Raw genomic sequence first — 14622 nt, forward strand, 5'->3', positions numbered from 1 at the left:
TTAATTTAGCATTCAGAAGAATACCGAATAGTCTGTTGGTCAAGTATTCGGCCGAAGCAAAATAGTTATTTTATATAATAAATCAAATTGCAAACTTGGAAGATATACTTTCTTAAATGAAAACAGCATTTTAAATATGTGTTGTACGTTTAATTTATTTTATTTTAATCCCCATATAATTCTTATTTGACACACACAATCAACGAAAAAACAGATTAACAAAAAAGCCAGGACGAGAAGTACGGAAGGATGTTGCATATGTAAAACCATTGCTTCACAAATACAAAGTGATAGGTTGCAATGAACAATTCCAAGTTGTAAGGTTGCTTGCATAGAAAGTGAATTTCAAACCTGCCTTCCAACTGACACAAATGCATACATGATCTCGGTCTGTTCATGCAGGACTTAAGTCGAGGATACATGCGAGGTACGTGGACTCCATCCCTCTGGTATTATTCTTTGAAAGCTTTATTTATCATTTTGAAATAATGCACAAGTCAACAAAATATACACACAATGAATCAACTAATAAAACAGAATAGAAGGAAAAGACAATACAATAATCGAAACAGACAAATAAACCAAGTCAACGGTAGGTATGCCTGTCAAGCACCAAATATATCTAGACAGTCATACTTTCTAATACCCACCCACCTCATAAATAATCATGATGTCCCACATTTGCCATTTATGCATGCTCTCCTGAGGATTTATGTTAGGCAAGATTATATCCAGTACCCTCTGGGAGACTGCACCAGCCTTGTCCTCTTGGCAATAGTTAACCCAACCTTTGGTATAAGCATGTACTACACAAGTTGGTAGAGTGACTGAGCAGCCAGGCTTATCTCAAGAGAGGTCAATGTGAGCTGTAGGGTTGTAACATAGACTTTCACAGTGACAGGTATCCAAATAACACTTATACTCAAGGTTTCTTGATTAAACAAATATTTATTAATTTAACAGTCAGTTTGATTAAGCCTTCTTTAGAAGGGAGTAAATTTGTAACACTTAAATATATTTCAAAACTACACACTCTCAGTTTCAATAAATCCGTAAATACCCATTTGGGATGGCACGCAGACACTTCCTATACCCAGCGCTAACTTCAATTGTTAGGACACTGTGGACTTTGATATATCACTGGTACATTTGGAGCAATACTGAGTTTGGTGTCAAAAAGGAAAAGGCGAGGGGAAGAAACAATGGTTAACAAGTTTCTCAAACAAGTACTTTAGACCCCCCAATGCAATTACATTGTTTTATTGATGGATGGACACAGCCTTTAACATTGCACATTTTTATAGTGTTCATACATTGCTGTTATTTTTACGAGTCATCATGAACCTTTCCTCGTATCCCAGCATATATTTTGAATTAACGTTAAATCAACATGTCAACAATTTTTGTGTAGGTTAAGAAATAAGCAGTTATTACCAATTATATACTTCACAGGTTCAGGCAGACCACACATTTAGTGTGATGCAGGTGTTCTAGCCTTGATTGTTCGAAATGGAGGGTTGGTAGTTCTACCACCTGTTTGCTGCACAGGTGTGGGCCTCACTCATGATACCCACGACACAGATCGCCTCTGCATTTAGTACGGGTCTCAGTAGAGAACAGTTTGTGTCTCATCATTTCTATCCTGGTACCTCTCCCTTTATGTAGGACGCAGATCGGCAGAGGCCATCATGTCATTCAACATTTGTCCCAAGTCCATACTATTGTCCACCCCTGTGTCCATCGTAATTTGGTTTCTGAGCTGTACCATCTCTGCCATCCTCCAGTGGTATACATCTTTCAACCATTTTTGGATCGCTGGGCCTTTTCGGCGTTTCCAAGAGATCACAATTCTGCGTTTGGCCAGTATAAGAAGAAAGGCCACCTTTTTCCTCCTGGGTTTCGTACGTTTTCCCCCTAGTAGTAAGCCCCATAGACAAGTTTCAAGTGTGCTTAGGTTTATGCTACCAGTCCAGGCATTAGTCTTATCCACAACCTTTTCCCAAAATGCTTAGATTACCGGACATCCCCAGGTCATATGCCAAAACCCTGCCATGGCTCTCTTGCATCTAGGACAGATGTGTGATTGCTGTGGACTGATCATATGAAGTCTGGATTGAGTCATGTATACCCTGTGAATAAAATTATATTGAATGCGTCTGAACCTGGCGTTTGACACCTTACGGGTCTGTTCCCATATTTTTACCCATTGCTCGTCTGGTATCTATTTTCCTACATCCCACTCCCACTTTGCTTTCACTGCTAACTCTGGGAGTTTTCTCCTACCTTTTATCTGTTGATAAAGACACAAGATCAGTCCTCGACTATTGGTGATATCTAGCATTTGGTGCATTAGAAGGCCTTTTTTTCCGGCTCATCCGCGGTGTCTTCCCACAGGGTAGCCAATCTTTTGGCTAATCGAGCAGAACTTAAAAAGGCTCCTTCGGGCAAGCCTTATCATTTTTGCAAATCCTGGAATGGTAATAGTTCCCCCCCCTATTAGAGGTCACCCACCCTTGAGCACCTTCTGCTCTTTAGTCTAGCCCTGTCCAGATTAGCCAGTAGGTTTTTGATTTCTGGGTCAAAACCTAATGGTAGATTTGGGCTATACAGGTGTGGGCCTCAAGGGATCCTCCATATTTTTGTCCAGACCTCCCTTGGTACTCTATAGACTGCGCTCTGTTCTTCAATTATTGATGGATTCCACAATAGTTCTATTCCTTTTCCTGTTTCTGGGGCAATTTCTTCTTAGGCACTGTAAATCCCCCTTCCGGTGTGTTCACCCAATTAGAGACTGTCTGCAGCTGGGCCACCGCATAGTATCCCTCGTTATCTGGCAGTGTAAGCCATCCCTCCGCATGCAGTCTTCGCAGAGTTGTCAGTGCCACCCAACATCAATTGGATCCCCAGAGCAATTCCCTAATTTAGGCGTCTAGCATCTGGAAAAATATCTTCTTAATTTGAAATGGGATGTTAATAAAGTAATACAATAACCTAGGTAGTATCACCATCTCACATAGGGCTATTCTCCCAAACAGTGAGATCAGGAGGGTTTGCCAGAATTTTATCGATTCCCCTATACCCGTCAGTGCCCTTCCTTCCTCTGTTGAACTCAAATGTCTCCTCCAAGTTGTGAAAGATAGTGGTTCCCAGGTAGCAAAATGATTCTGGTTCCCAGCAGATACCTCCCTGGTGGAGTGAGTCCAATGATAGTATACTCATGGCACCCAGGGGGATCATCAAGGATTTTTCCTCGTTGACACTATAGCCCGACAGTTTCCTGAAATTATGAAGTACCTCTAATATCACTGGGATGTTCACCCTGGGGCTGCTTACATATATCAGTGCGTCATCCACATATAGGGATATGTTGTGCATTATGCCGCAGACTCTAATCCCTGTCTCGTTTATATAGTGCCTGAAGTATCCTGCCAGGGGTTCTAGTGCCAGAGCAAATATAAATCGGGGATGCCGAGCTTCCTTGTCGGGTACCCCTCTCTAGTGTCCACCTCTTGAGATCCACTCGCCAGTTTTTACTCTTGCTTGAGGGTCCGTGTACAGTAGTTGGATCCAGTGCTCCCAATACCTCCCAGAACCTTAAATAACCACTTCCACTCCACTGAATCGAAGGCCTTGGTTGCATTCAGTGCCATCAATGCTAATTCCTCCTCTGATTGGTGAGTGTGCTCCATTATAAAATGTAACCTCCTGATATTCATAGAGATGTTTCGACCTGATATAAAACCGTATTGGTCCGGGTGTAAAATGCCAATAGCAACCTTTTCCAGTCTTAATGCTATTATCTTCCCTAGTAGATTTCTGTCTACATTTAAGAGTGATATAGGTCGGTATGACCCGCAAAGTAGCAGGTCTTTGCAGGGTTTCAGGATAACTTTTATGAATAATTCCCGCATGGATTCAGGTAGAGGTCCCCTAGAGAAAGCATTCTTGTAGACCCTCTGCAGAACCGGGAGCAATATATCAGCATATTCTAGGTAGTATTCGACCGGTAAGCCATCTGTACCTGGGGTCTTCCCTGTCTGCATCGTCGCTAGTGCCCATTCAATTTCTTCAACCTCTATGGGGGATTCTAGTGGAGTGCCGTCAATTGGGGGATTTGTGAGATTTCTAGGAGGTCTGAGGCGTCCTGTTCCGAGTACGTCCCCTCGCTAGAATACAATGCTCTGTAGTATTCTCGAAAGGTCTAATTGATTTGCTGGTGTGTGGTTACCCTGGTACCCTCACTGTCAGTGACCTGCTTAATTGTGCCCCTTCGATGTTCCTTACGAATCAGCCACGCCAGCAGCCGACCCGTTTTGTCCCCCTCCCCGTGGACTCGTTTGGTATAGCGGTCCCTGTCAAAGTTGTGTAGGGCTTCTTGATGCAAAGCCTGAGTCGTAATTGCCTCTGCTAATTCTTGCCCCACCTCCTTCCCTCTTCCCAGCTCAATTTCCAGATTCCTAATCTTGCCTTCAGATTCCTTCAGCTTCCAGGAGAGTGTCTTCCTTATCCCCACCGTTTTTGATATGCACACCCCTCGAATTGTCACCTTAAGGGCTTCCCAGAGAACTCCTACCTCCTCCACCAATCCCTCATTATTGCCCAGGAAGGAGATTATTTCTTCCCTTATCATTGCGTTAAAGGCTCCATCTACGAGTTATTCCGTTCCTATCCTCCAGGTTGGCATTGCAGGCCGGCGTCGACCCATCTGCAGTACCGTGACCAGTGGGGCATGGTCAGAGATTATTTTGCTTAAATATTCTGTCTGGGAGAATCTATGTGCACCCTCAGTGCCCGTGAAGAGGTAATCCATACAAGAGTGTGACCCATGTACCGGCCAGTAATAAAACTACTTGCTGTCATTTCTGTGTGACCCTCCTCCATAATTCCTGTAAATCTAGTTCCTGTATTATTCTGTTTAGGGATCGTGATGACCGGGGTCAGTGATAGGTTCCTGTTCCTGTTCAATTCTTATTTGAACCCAGACATAGATCGAAGACTCCCCCCCAAGTGAGAATGTCTGGACTGTGTTTTACCTAATAGCTCTCCTACTTTTTGGAAGTAGTCTTCGTTGTCCGAATTAGGCGCGTATGAGTTCCCAATGCAATTAGTGTGTCCCTCTAGTGTGCCCCTTATTAGGAAATCTCCCATCATGGTTTGTATTTGTAATGGTATCGAGGGCGCTACCAAAATGAGAACCTCCCGGGAATACAAGTATGAAGTACCTACGAGTGTACCTCCCTAATTCCTTCGCAGTACCTTGAGATCGTTTTTGGTCATATGTGTCTCCTGTAACAGTGCGATTTGGATATTAAGTTTGTGTAAGAACTGTTTGACTTGAGCGCATTTAGATCTTCTGCCCATGCCCTTTACATTCCAAGTTCCTATCTTACATGACATTCACTCTGTGGTTGGTGTATTGGTCCTTCTAGTTGTTCCCTCTGCCAGAGCTGCCGTTGTATTCCTGATCGTTTTGTTTTGTCACTGAGTGTAGCTATCCCCTTATTTAAGTTATTTGCCACCCTTCGCCCATACTGATTGTGGTGTATGTTACCATTCTGAATGTAATCTGCCTTCTGTATGGTGTTTGTACTACGTCTGCTACCTCTTTTCCTTTGTCTCCTCCCTTTCCCCCCTCCCGGTACCCTTCCCCCTTAACTGATCGTATCCGCCAAACTTTTGAGGCGAAGGAGTGTACTCCTGCCTCGAACTGTGATGGGGCTCTGTCAACAAACATTTCTAATAAAAAAAGATACAAGTGGGACTCGTTTGATCTTGCTTGTGTAGGCGAGATTGGTGAGGTCGCAGTCAGGGGTTGGCCTCAACGACGCTGTAAGTTCTGCTGCTGCTACCTCCCTCTGTCCTTCACGGTTCCATCGGGTATTGGTCGTACTGTATGTCTGTTATATTCTGACTCTGCATACCATTACATAATTTCTTATATCCTTTTGTGTTCTGTCCGTTTGAGCTGGTGGGTTGGCTATATTTGGATTCCAGTCAGTCCCAGGCGTCGGTCGGTGTATTGAAGAAATGCGACTGGTTATCTGCGACTCTCTCTCACTCTCTATTCTCCCATCCGGGCCTACTCACTCTGCTGGGCACACTCTTGATGCTCTGATCTCCTCTGACCTTCCCCTTTCCGTCCCTCTCTCCACTCCTCTCTCCTGGACTGATCACTTTCTCCTATCCTCCCACCTCCCCCTCCCTACCCCACAGGCAAAGCCACCCTCTTCACTGCCACCCACCTTCTCGGTCATCCGACCCATGAAGCGTGTGTCAGTTGAGGCTTTCGCTGCTACCTTCTCGCCCCCCCCTGCCCCTTCGGCTGACTCCCACCCTGACACAGCCCTCTCCATGCTCCACTCTGCTATATCTGTTACTCTTGATATCCTTGCCCCGGTCATGAGAATCCGCCTGAAGCCCAAAGCCAAATGTAACTCCTGGTATGACTCGGATCTCGTCACCCTAAAACGCAAGTGCAGGGTTGCAGAGAGGAAATGGCGTGCTTCATGTTCATCCTCTGACAAACTGGCCTGCCGTCTGCTCCAAAGGAAGTACCGGCTCTCCGTTCTCACCAAGAAGAGAGCCCTTATCCAAGCCCGCATCTCATGCGGTATCAAACAACTCCGCCAAACTCTTTAAAATCTGCAAGGAGCTGGCCAACCCTGTTGCAGTCTCTACCTCTCCTGTCCCCTCCCAGGCCCTCTGCACTGCACTGGCCTCTCACTTCATCTCTAAAACTCAGGTCATCCTGTCCTCGCTCTCCTCCTTTCACCTCCCTCCCTCCCTACCCGGCCCTCCCTCTGGCCCTTCTGCGGTCACCCCTCCTCCCTCTTTCTCTGCCTTTCCACCTTTCTCTGCTGACGAGGTTTCCAGACAAGTCCGATCAATGAAAGTCTCGTCTAAACAGGTTCACCCCTGTTCCTCCAAAACTATCAAGGACCACATCGACTCCCTGGCTCCTGCCCTGGCTGACTTTTGCAACCACTCCTTCGCCTCTGGAGTCTTCGCTTCCCCCCTCAAGCACTCCCTTGTGCACCCTCTTCTCAAGAAACCCTCTTCCGACCCCTCCTGCCCGGCTAACTATCGCCCTATCTCCATCACTCCCTTCCTGGGCAAGCTCCTGGAGAAACTGGCCATCTCCCAGCTTAACCTCCATGCTGAATCTGTTGGTAGTCTTCATGACCATCAATCTGGCTTCAGAGCTGCCAGAAGCACGGAAACTGCTCTCCTGAACATCCGTGAAGACCTGCTCTTGAACCTCGATTCCAACACTCCGTGTGTTCTCATTCTGCTCGATCTCTCCTCTGCCTTCGACACTGTCAACCATGCCATCCTGCTCAACCGTCTCCGGGAAAACCTAGGTATCACTGGTCAGGCTCTGGCGTGGCTGACCTCTTTCCTTTCAAATCGACCCTCCCAGGTCCAACTGGGGCCCTTCCTCTCCGACATCTTTTTCTCCACCTGTGGTGTCCCCCAGGGATCTAATCTCTCTCCCTGGCTGTTCAACCAGTATCTGGCACTCCTTGCCCACCGCATCGCCACTCTCTGCCCTAATTTCCAGTGCTGTGCGGACGATACCCAGCTCATTTTCAGGCTACCCTCAGCCTCCCCCTCTCCTTCCCTCATCTCTGACTGTCTGTCTGCTATCCAAGAATGGTGTGCCACCAATGACCTCTGCCTTAATGCCAGTAAGACTGAGATTCTACTCATCGGTACTCCCACTCCCTCCTTCCCTGCAGCTCTCTGGCCTGCCTCCCTTGGCCCCCTCCCTGCTCCTACGTGCAGGGCAAAAAACCTTGGGGTCATCTTCGACTCCACACTCTCCTTCTCTCCTCATATTTCTGACGTCGCCAAGAGGTCACACTACCAGCTGCACCTCCTCAGAGGTATTCTTCCCTTCCTCTCCTTCCCCCAGAAGCTCACTGTCTCCCGAGCCCTGGTTCTCTCAAAGCTGGACTACTGTAACAGCCTCTATCTTAATCTGCCTGCCTCCACTCTCCGCCCTCTGCAACTCATCCAGAACAGAACTGCGAGACTTGTCCTTGGCCTCAAGCCCAGGGACCGTATCTCTCCAGGACTGAAATCTCTACACTGGCTCCCAGTGGCTGCGAGGATAAAGTTCAAAACCCTCTGCATTGTCCACAAGGCCTTCTGGGGCCTGGGTCCTAAATACCTTCAACTCTCTCTTCCCAAATATCTTCCTTCCCGAGCCCTTCGCTCATCCGCCTCCAACTCCCTCATGGTTAGCCGCTTCTCGAAGCAATGAGCTGGGGGTAGATCTCTCTCCGCAGCAGGGGCCTTCCTCTGGAACAGCCTTCCTGCCTCCCTGAAACTTGAGGAGAACCATCTCCGGTTCCGGAAGCACCTCAAAACCTTCCTCTTTGCTTCTGCTTTCTCTCTCCCTCTCCCCTGCTGAACAGCAAATTAATTCTTCACTGAAACTGCACTGATCCTGAAACTGGACCACTCTAAACGGCCTCGGTCCTGGGCCCAGCCACTCTCCACTTGCACTGATGCCCTTGAACCCCTCTGCACTGCGGGACTGTCTCTGTATCCCTACAGCCTCCCCCCCCTTCCCCAGCACTTGTTCTGCACTTATCTTGCACTTGCCACCAGCTGGCCCTATTTATTTATTACTTTTCGCCACTTACCTTGTACTGCACTTCCCCCCCTCCCCTTCCCCTTGCACTTTTCCCCCTCCCCCACCCCTGCACTTGCGCGATCTGAATGACACCTGGCCTAGTAGGATCGTTGTCTGTCTCCCCTTGTTCCTCCCCTCCCTGCCTCGTCGCGCCTTGAAACACCTGTGTATAGGCGCGTTATAAATACCATATCATATCATATCATATCTGCCAACACTTTCAATTTGGCCGGAAAGAACATCATGTACTTCAAGCCATGTTCCCGTAGTTTCCTTTTTACTGAGTCAAAGGCTTGTCTTTGTCTCTGTACCTCCTGAGTGAAGTCAGGGAATATCAGGATACGCGCTCCTTCCATCGGGATTTTCCCAGTTACCGAGCTTCTTGCAGGATCACATCACGGTCTCTGAAATTAAGGAGCTTGGCCATGATAGCCTGTGGGGGCGCTCTTGGAGGCGGGGGATGGCCTGGTACCCTATGCACTCTCTCCACTGTGAATAATTTGTAGAGGCCACAGGGTCATAGTGTGTCGAGTATCATTTTCTCAACAAAGAGTTCCATGCTGTCTCCCTCCATTCGCTCCGTAACCCCCACCAATCGGATATTACATCTCGTAGAACGTCCTTCGGCGTACTCTGCTCTATCCTTGAGAGTCTTTGAGGTCCTCACGAGGCCCTGGATTTTGTTACACATAGTTTCCTTGATGTCTTCCAAGTCACTTATTTGTTGTTCAGCTGTTGCCACTCTCTCATTCACCTTCCCCAGGTCCGCTCGTACTAATGAGGCATCTACCGCCACTTCTTGGATCCTGGTCACCAGCACCATCCATGTGTCCTGAATTGCTGCCATGAGGTTCTCTAGGGTTACTCCCCCTGATGCCGTTGGTGCCCCATGGTCATTTTCTGGCTGGTCAGAGACCTGTTTAGTTGTTTTGGGCTTAGCTCCGACATAAGTCAATTTTCTGTTGGCCTTTCAGCATTTTGTGAGTGGTCCTGCCGGTGGTTACAACAGATACCTCCGCTCTGTCTGTTTTCTTTTAGTTCAATTTCGTTCTAGGATCCCGTATTCACACCCTGTTTCTTCACTTTGTAGATGCATTGTAGGTGGTTGGATTCGTCCCGGGTGTCAGAGGTATCTCCTTGGATACTGTGCGTCACTTCTCCTAGTTAGTAGTGCAGGTTTACCTTTCCCCTTTCTGTAGCGAAATGTGCTCTTAGTGCACTACAATGTTTCAAATGGTAGGGTATGCGCTTCTTGTATAGTTCTGAGGAACTTTTGTGGTGTCTTATATTCAGGTCAATGTTCCACCTGGTGCAGGTTATTACCTCAAGGGATCCTAGGTTAGCACTCCCTATATCCCACTTTCTGCGTTTACACCTGCCCCACGCATAATAAATACTTGCGCTATACGTGGCACATTCTCTGCAGCCTAGTGGCCTGTTCTCCCTCCGGTGTAGCGCTCGGATTGAGTTTTTAGTGTAGCTTCATGGCATCGGCAAAGGGGGCAGCAAATCAAACGTTTGGGAGCGTGGGTAGCGGACCAACCTGTAGTTATGGTTAGGGCACACCTCTGGCCCGGTTACGTTAGCTCTTCAGCAGAATCCGCCTTCATTAAGTTTGGGGAGAACAGTTCCCAATGCGGTACGAGATATATTTCAACTCAACGGTTTCTGGTGGTGTGGTTAGGGCCGTGCTTCTGCTACAGTTCTTTGTGTTGGTCCACGTCGTCCCACGCTCGCCTGTCCGCGGGATATTCAATCCGAGACTGCGTGTTCAAGCCTCCGAGTTCGGTTCACAGTATGGTACAGCAAAGAGGGAGTCTGTTATCGCCGGCAGTTGCTATGTTACTTTCCCAACGAGATCCGGTGTTGCATCGGAGTGCAAAGATTTCACGGGCTTACAGTCACTCAGTTAGCAAGACAACATAACAAACTTATCAACACAAATAAAGGAAGACATAGAACAACTCAACATATCAGAGAAAAGCTTTAAAAACTACGAAATATTAGATGATATAATAGATCAATACTCAGCACAAATCAAGATTAAAAAACAGACAATTTCTACGAGATGAACTAGATTATAAATTCAAAAGAGTTATACTTTCAACAAACAGTACAATCAAAGGACCAAACAACCAAATGTGACGCAACCACCAACTACACCATTAACATCAGACACTGTCAGTGACACAGATCTAGAAGAAGGACCACCAATAATAGCAATTTCACAACCAACTGAAAAGTCAACTTCTTCCCAACCTGCAATTCCATCCTCTTCTTATTTAGAAGAATTCATTCAACAAAAACAAATGAGAAACCTTCCAAGACCATATATAAACCGAGGCAATACTATGATACCAAATCCAGGACCCGAAGGGGCAGAAGATCCACATCTAAAAACAAACACCAACAAATCCTAAGCAGGAGTACAGACTCGCTCACAGAATCCTCTGCCACGTCGCAAAACTTAGTGGTCAACCTCACCAACGTAGATCTCTCTCCCCATCTAATAACAGCACTCAAAGGACTAAGTTTCTGTCCTACGAACCAATATGATTACTTCTCTACCATTGTAGACTTATTTCAATTTGGCGGGAAACTAAAACTAAAGACATTCTTTGCAAACATAGACATTCTGAAACATCCCACCACATGTGAAGTCCCATCAGATCTAACAGTTGAACAAGTATAACTAAATGTAGAATTATTAAACATACCGGACCCTGATGACCAATATACCATGGAATCATTCACAACGGAGCAAATTGATGTAGGACTTTCAGAAACCAATCGACTTAAACCTAAGTCAACATTTGTGCCAAACCTACCAGCAGATAATGCGATCGATATATTCTTCAAAGCGACTCAAAACAAACTCAGAAATACTTACCTTAAGGGAACTAGGAACAAGAAAAAGATCTATATCTTATCATGACCAGAACCAGATGATCTTGGAAATGTTATATCTTACTTTGAGCAACAACTTATTCACATTCAATAAACAACTATACAAACAAATCCAAGGAACCGCCATGGGGGCCAAGTATGCCCCATCATATGCTAATTTGTATATTGGGCATTACGAACTAGAACACGCATGGCGGCACCCATCATTCACACACAACAATAATGTTATTTTTGGAGACGTTATATTGACAAGATCATCATGATTTGGAATGGCACTCTGTCACAATTAGAGGTTTAGTTTGACTACCGTAATGCCAATTCTTATAATTTGAAACTCACTACACAGCACAGCCAATCACAAATCAATTTCCTGGACATCACCCTTTATATTCAAGACAACATGCTTCATACTACTTTAAACATCAAATCTACTGCTGTTAATAGCATACTCCACGCGACCAGCAATCATCCCACACATGTAGTTAATAACATTCCTTATGGTGAAATGCTAAGGGTTAGGAGAAATTGCACTACCAATGAAGAATTTGCAAAACATGTATCTCGGACAATGGATAACTTCAAGGCAAGAGGGTACAGTCAGGATCCCATCAGAAAGAGTTATCAAAAAACTTTTAAAAGAACCAGAGCTCATCTATGACAACTCACAACACAAAATAAGTTTCATTACAACATACAGTCCAAACATTCATATTATCAAAAAGATTCTTGCCCAAAACCTGAATTTCCTTAAAACAGATTCAGATCGTCATACAATATTGGATGATCATCTCACTATCACCTTTCGTAAAGCTAAAAATCTAAAAGACAAACTCAGTCCATCTCATTTCCAGATCGAGAAACCACAACAAAGACACCAACAACAATGTGGCTAAAACCACAATTACGTGGAAATTATAAGTGTAGTCCATGTACAAGGTGCAAATACTCAGTCGATGGAAAAACAACTACCTCAATACCCAACGGCACACAAGAAAATATCCAGCAATTGATCAACTGTAACAGTAAAAATGTAATTTAAGGAATCTCATGTCCATTCAAGCTGATCTATGTAGGAAATACAATCAGATCACTCAAAACAAGAATTGGAGAACACATTAGAGCGATTCAAAATCAAGACTTCAGATCACCTATAGCTATGCACTTTCACAAAGTACATACCAAACAACAACTCAGTGAACTTAGGTTCTTTGGTATTGAAAAGTGATGCCCCCTCCCCCCCACAGAGATGGCAATTCCGAACAAATCTTTAGAAAGCAAGAAGCCAAATGGATTTGTAATTTGGACACTTGCCATTCAGGTCTCGATTTTGATCAGGCGTTATTTCATTTTTTATGATTTTCAGAATATACTTTCTTTAATTACACCTGACTGCTTAAATCCAATTGCACAATGTATATTAACCTAACCATTTACAATCATGTTTGTTGTCGCCAATACTAAAGTATCTTACTTTGATGTTAATGACATATGTTTCAATGTCCAAGAAGTTCAGCTGACATATTGCCTGACTCACACAAGTCAAGCTATGATGAACCCTTGTATGAATATGTAAGTAAACCTTAAATCAATATGCCATTCGTCTGTGGAGGGGACATAGCAAACCTAGGAATCCACATATACATTTAATTTGAAAAGTAAACTTTGTAGATATTCTCAGGCTTAATACAAAAATATGACCATTTTTGACAAAAGGGGAAAAAAAGAAGAGAATGTTCTTTTTTTCTGCTGGGTTATACCATTCCCAAATTAAGATGGCCGCTGCACGGGTGCACGTGACATTGCGTTGCCGTAGTTGCCGTGATGATGTCATTGCGCATTACTTAAAGTGGCCCTCTTTTTGTAAACTATGCAATCGGATCGGGAGACCATCGCTGCACAAATAACATCTAGTATAAGACCAGGTGAGTCTCAATATGTAGGATACTATAGATATATTTAGTTAACTCCTAGCATCTTAAGCTCTACAGGGACTGGTGTGATTCATTCATAGCATTACTTCCACACAAATATGTGTGTTTTATTTTAGGAACACAACATGTAACCCTTATCAAGGCTACCAACACTCTACTTTTGAATTAGAGTTTACAACATTAAAACACCAAACGATCTTCACCAGTAAGTATAAATCAGAACTGGGAATTGTAAATTGAAGCGCATATACATTTGGTCCAGAACTTTGTTCTGTCTATTGTCCTCAGGGCGAAGTCCATACACGCAGTATAAAAGGAATTTATTATTTGAAAATGTACACATGCTGCAACAAGAAAACTTATCATTTGCAATTGAATTTATCAGTGTAATAATACCTCCTGAAGGACCGCTGACATTAAAAGCGGGGATACACGTGTCGAGGGTCGACACAAAACATCAAGCACTATCAGGTGGATGTAAATTGAGGATTGACCCAAGAAACTAAGCACTATCAGTGAATGCAACTGAACTTTAATTTCTTCTTTTTTCAACATACAATGTTTAATGAAGAGAACCTAAGAGAAAATCAATCGCAATAAAACAAATAAATTGTGATAACAACAAAGAGTATGCTGCATTATTTAAGGAATAGCGCAGGACTATCCATCAATTAAATCTCAAGAAGGACCTTTCCAACAAGAAATGTCAAAAAAAGAAGACCGCGCCATTTTGACAAAATGGGCACCGATGGGTGCTTTACTGCAGCTGCAATTGCAGCACGCGGCAAAAACACTCAATGGTAGAAAAAAGTAAACCACTGCCACCAGCCATTAATTGTAGAAAGGGTAACATAAAAATGTTACATGAGAAGATAGACAAAGGGGATACTAAGTAACCCCTCCAGCACTCTATTGTAAGCTAGTCTGTGCTGGGTCTATAAAGTTACAAGTGTAAGTGAAGTCAATTTCACTTCACTACTCTTGCAAACAGTAGTTATCCAAAAAAGGTATATAAAGCTTAGCAGAAATCCAAAGGTTTTCTCTGTGATACTGCACTGAAGGTGCTGTGTCACAATGTAAAACAATGATCCCTATGGAGTTTGTCAGACTCCAAAACCAAAAGAAACAGAGTCCAAATCACAG

General features: G+C 44.5%; 1 protein-coding gene across 3 annotated transcripts in view; it reads right to left on the bottom strand.

Moving 5' to 3' along the window:
• The window catches only part of BRCA2 (BRCA2 DNA repair associated), a 2020919-nt gene that overhangs the window by 508171 nt on the left and 1498126 nt on the right, over positions 1 to 14622 (bottom strand). The gene's annotated exons all lie outside the window — the stretch shown is intronic.

The sequence above is a fragment of the Ambystoma mexicanum genome, chromosome 7q (genome assembly GCF_040938575.1).
Source record: "Ambystoma mexicanum isolate Mex_15411 chromosome 7q, UKY_AmexF1_1, whole genome shotgun sequence".
NCBI lineage: Eukaryota > Metazoa > Chordata > Amphibia > Caudata > Ambystomatidae > Ambystoma > Ambystoma mexicanum.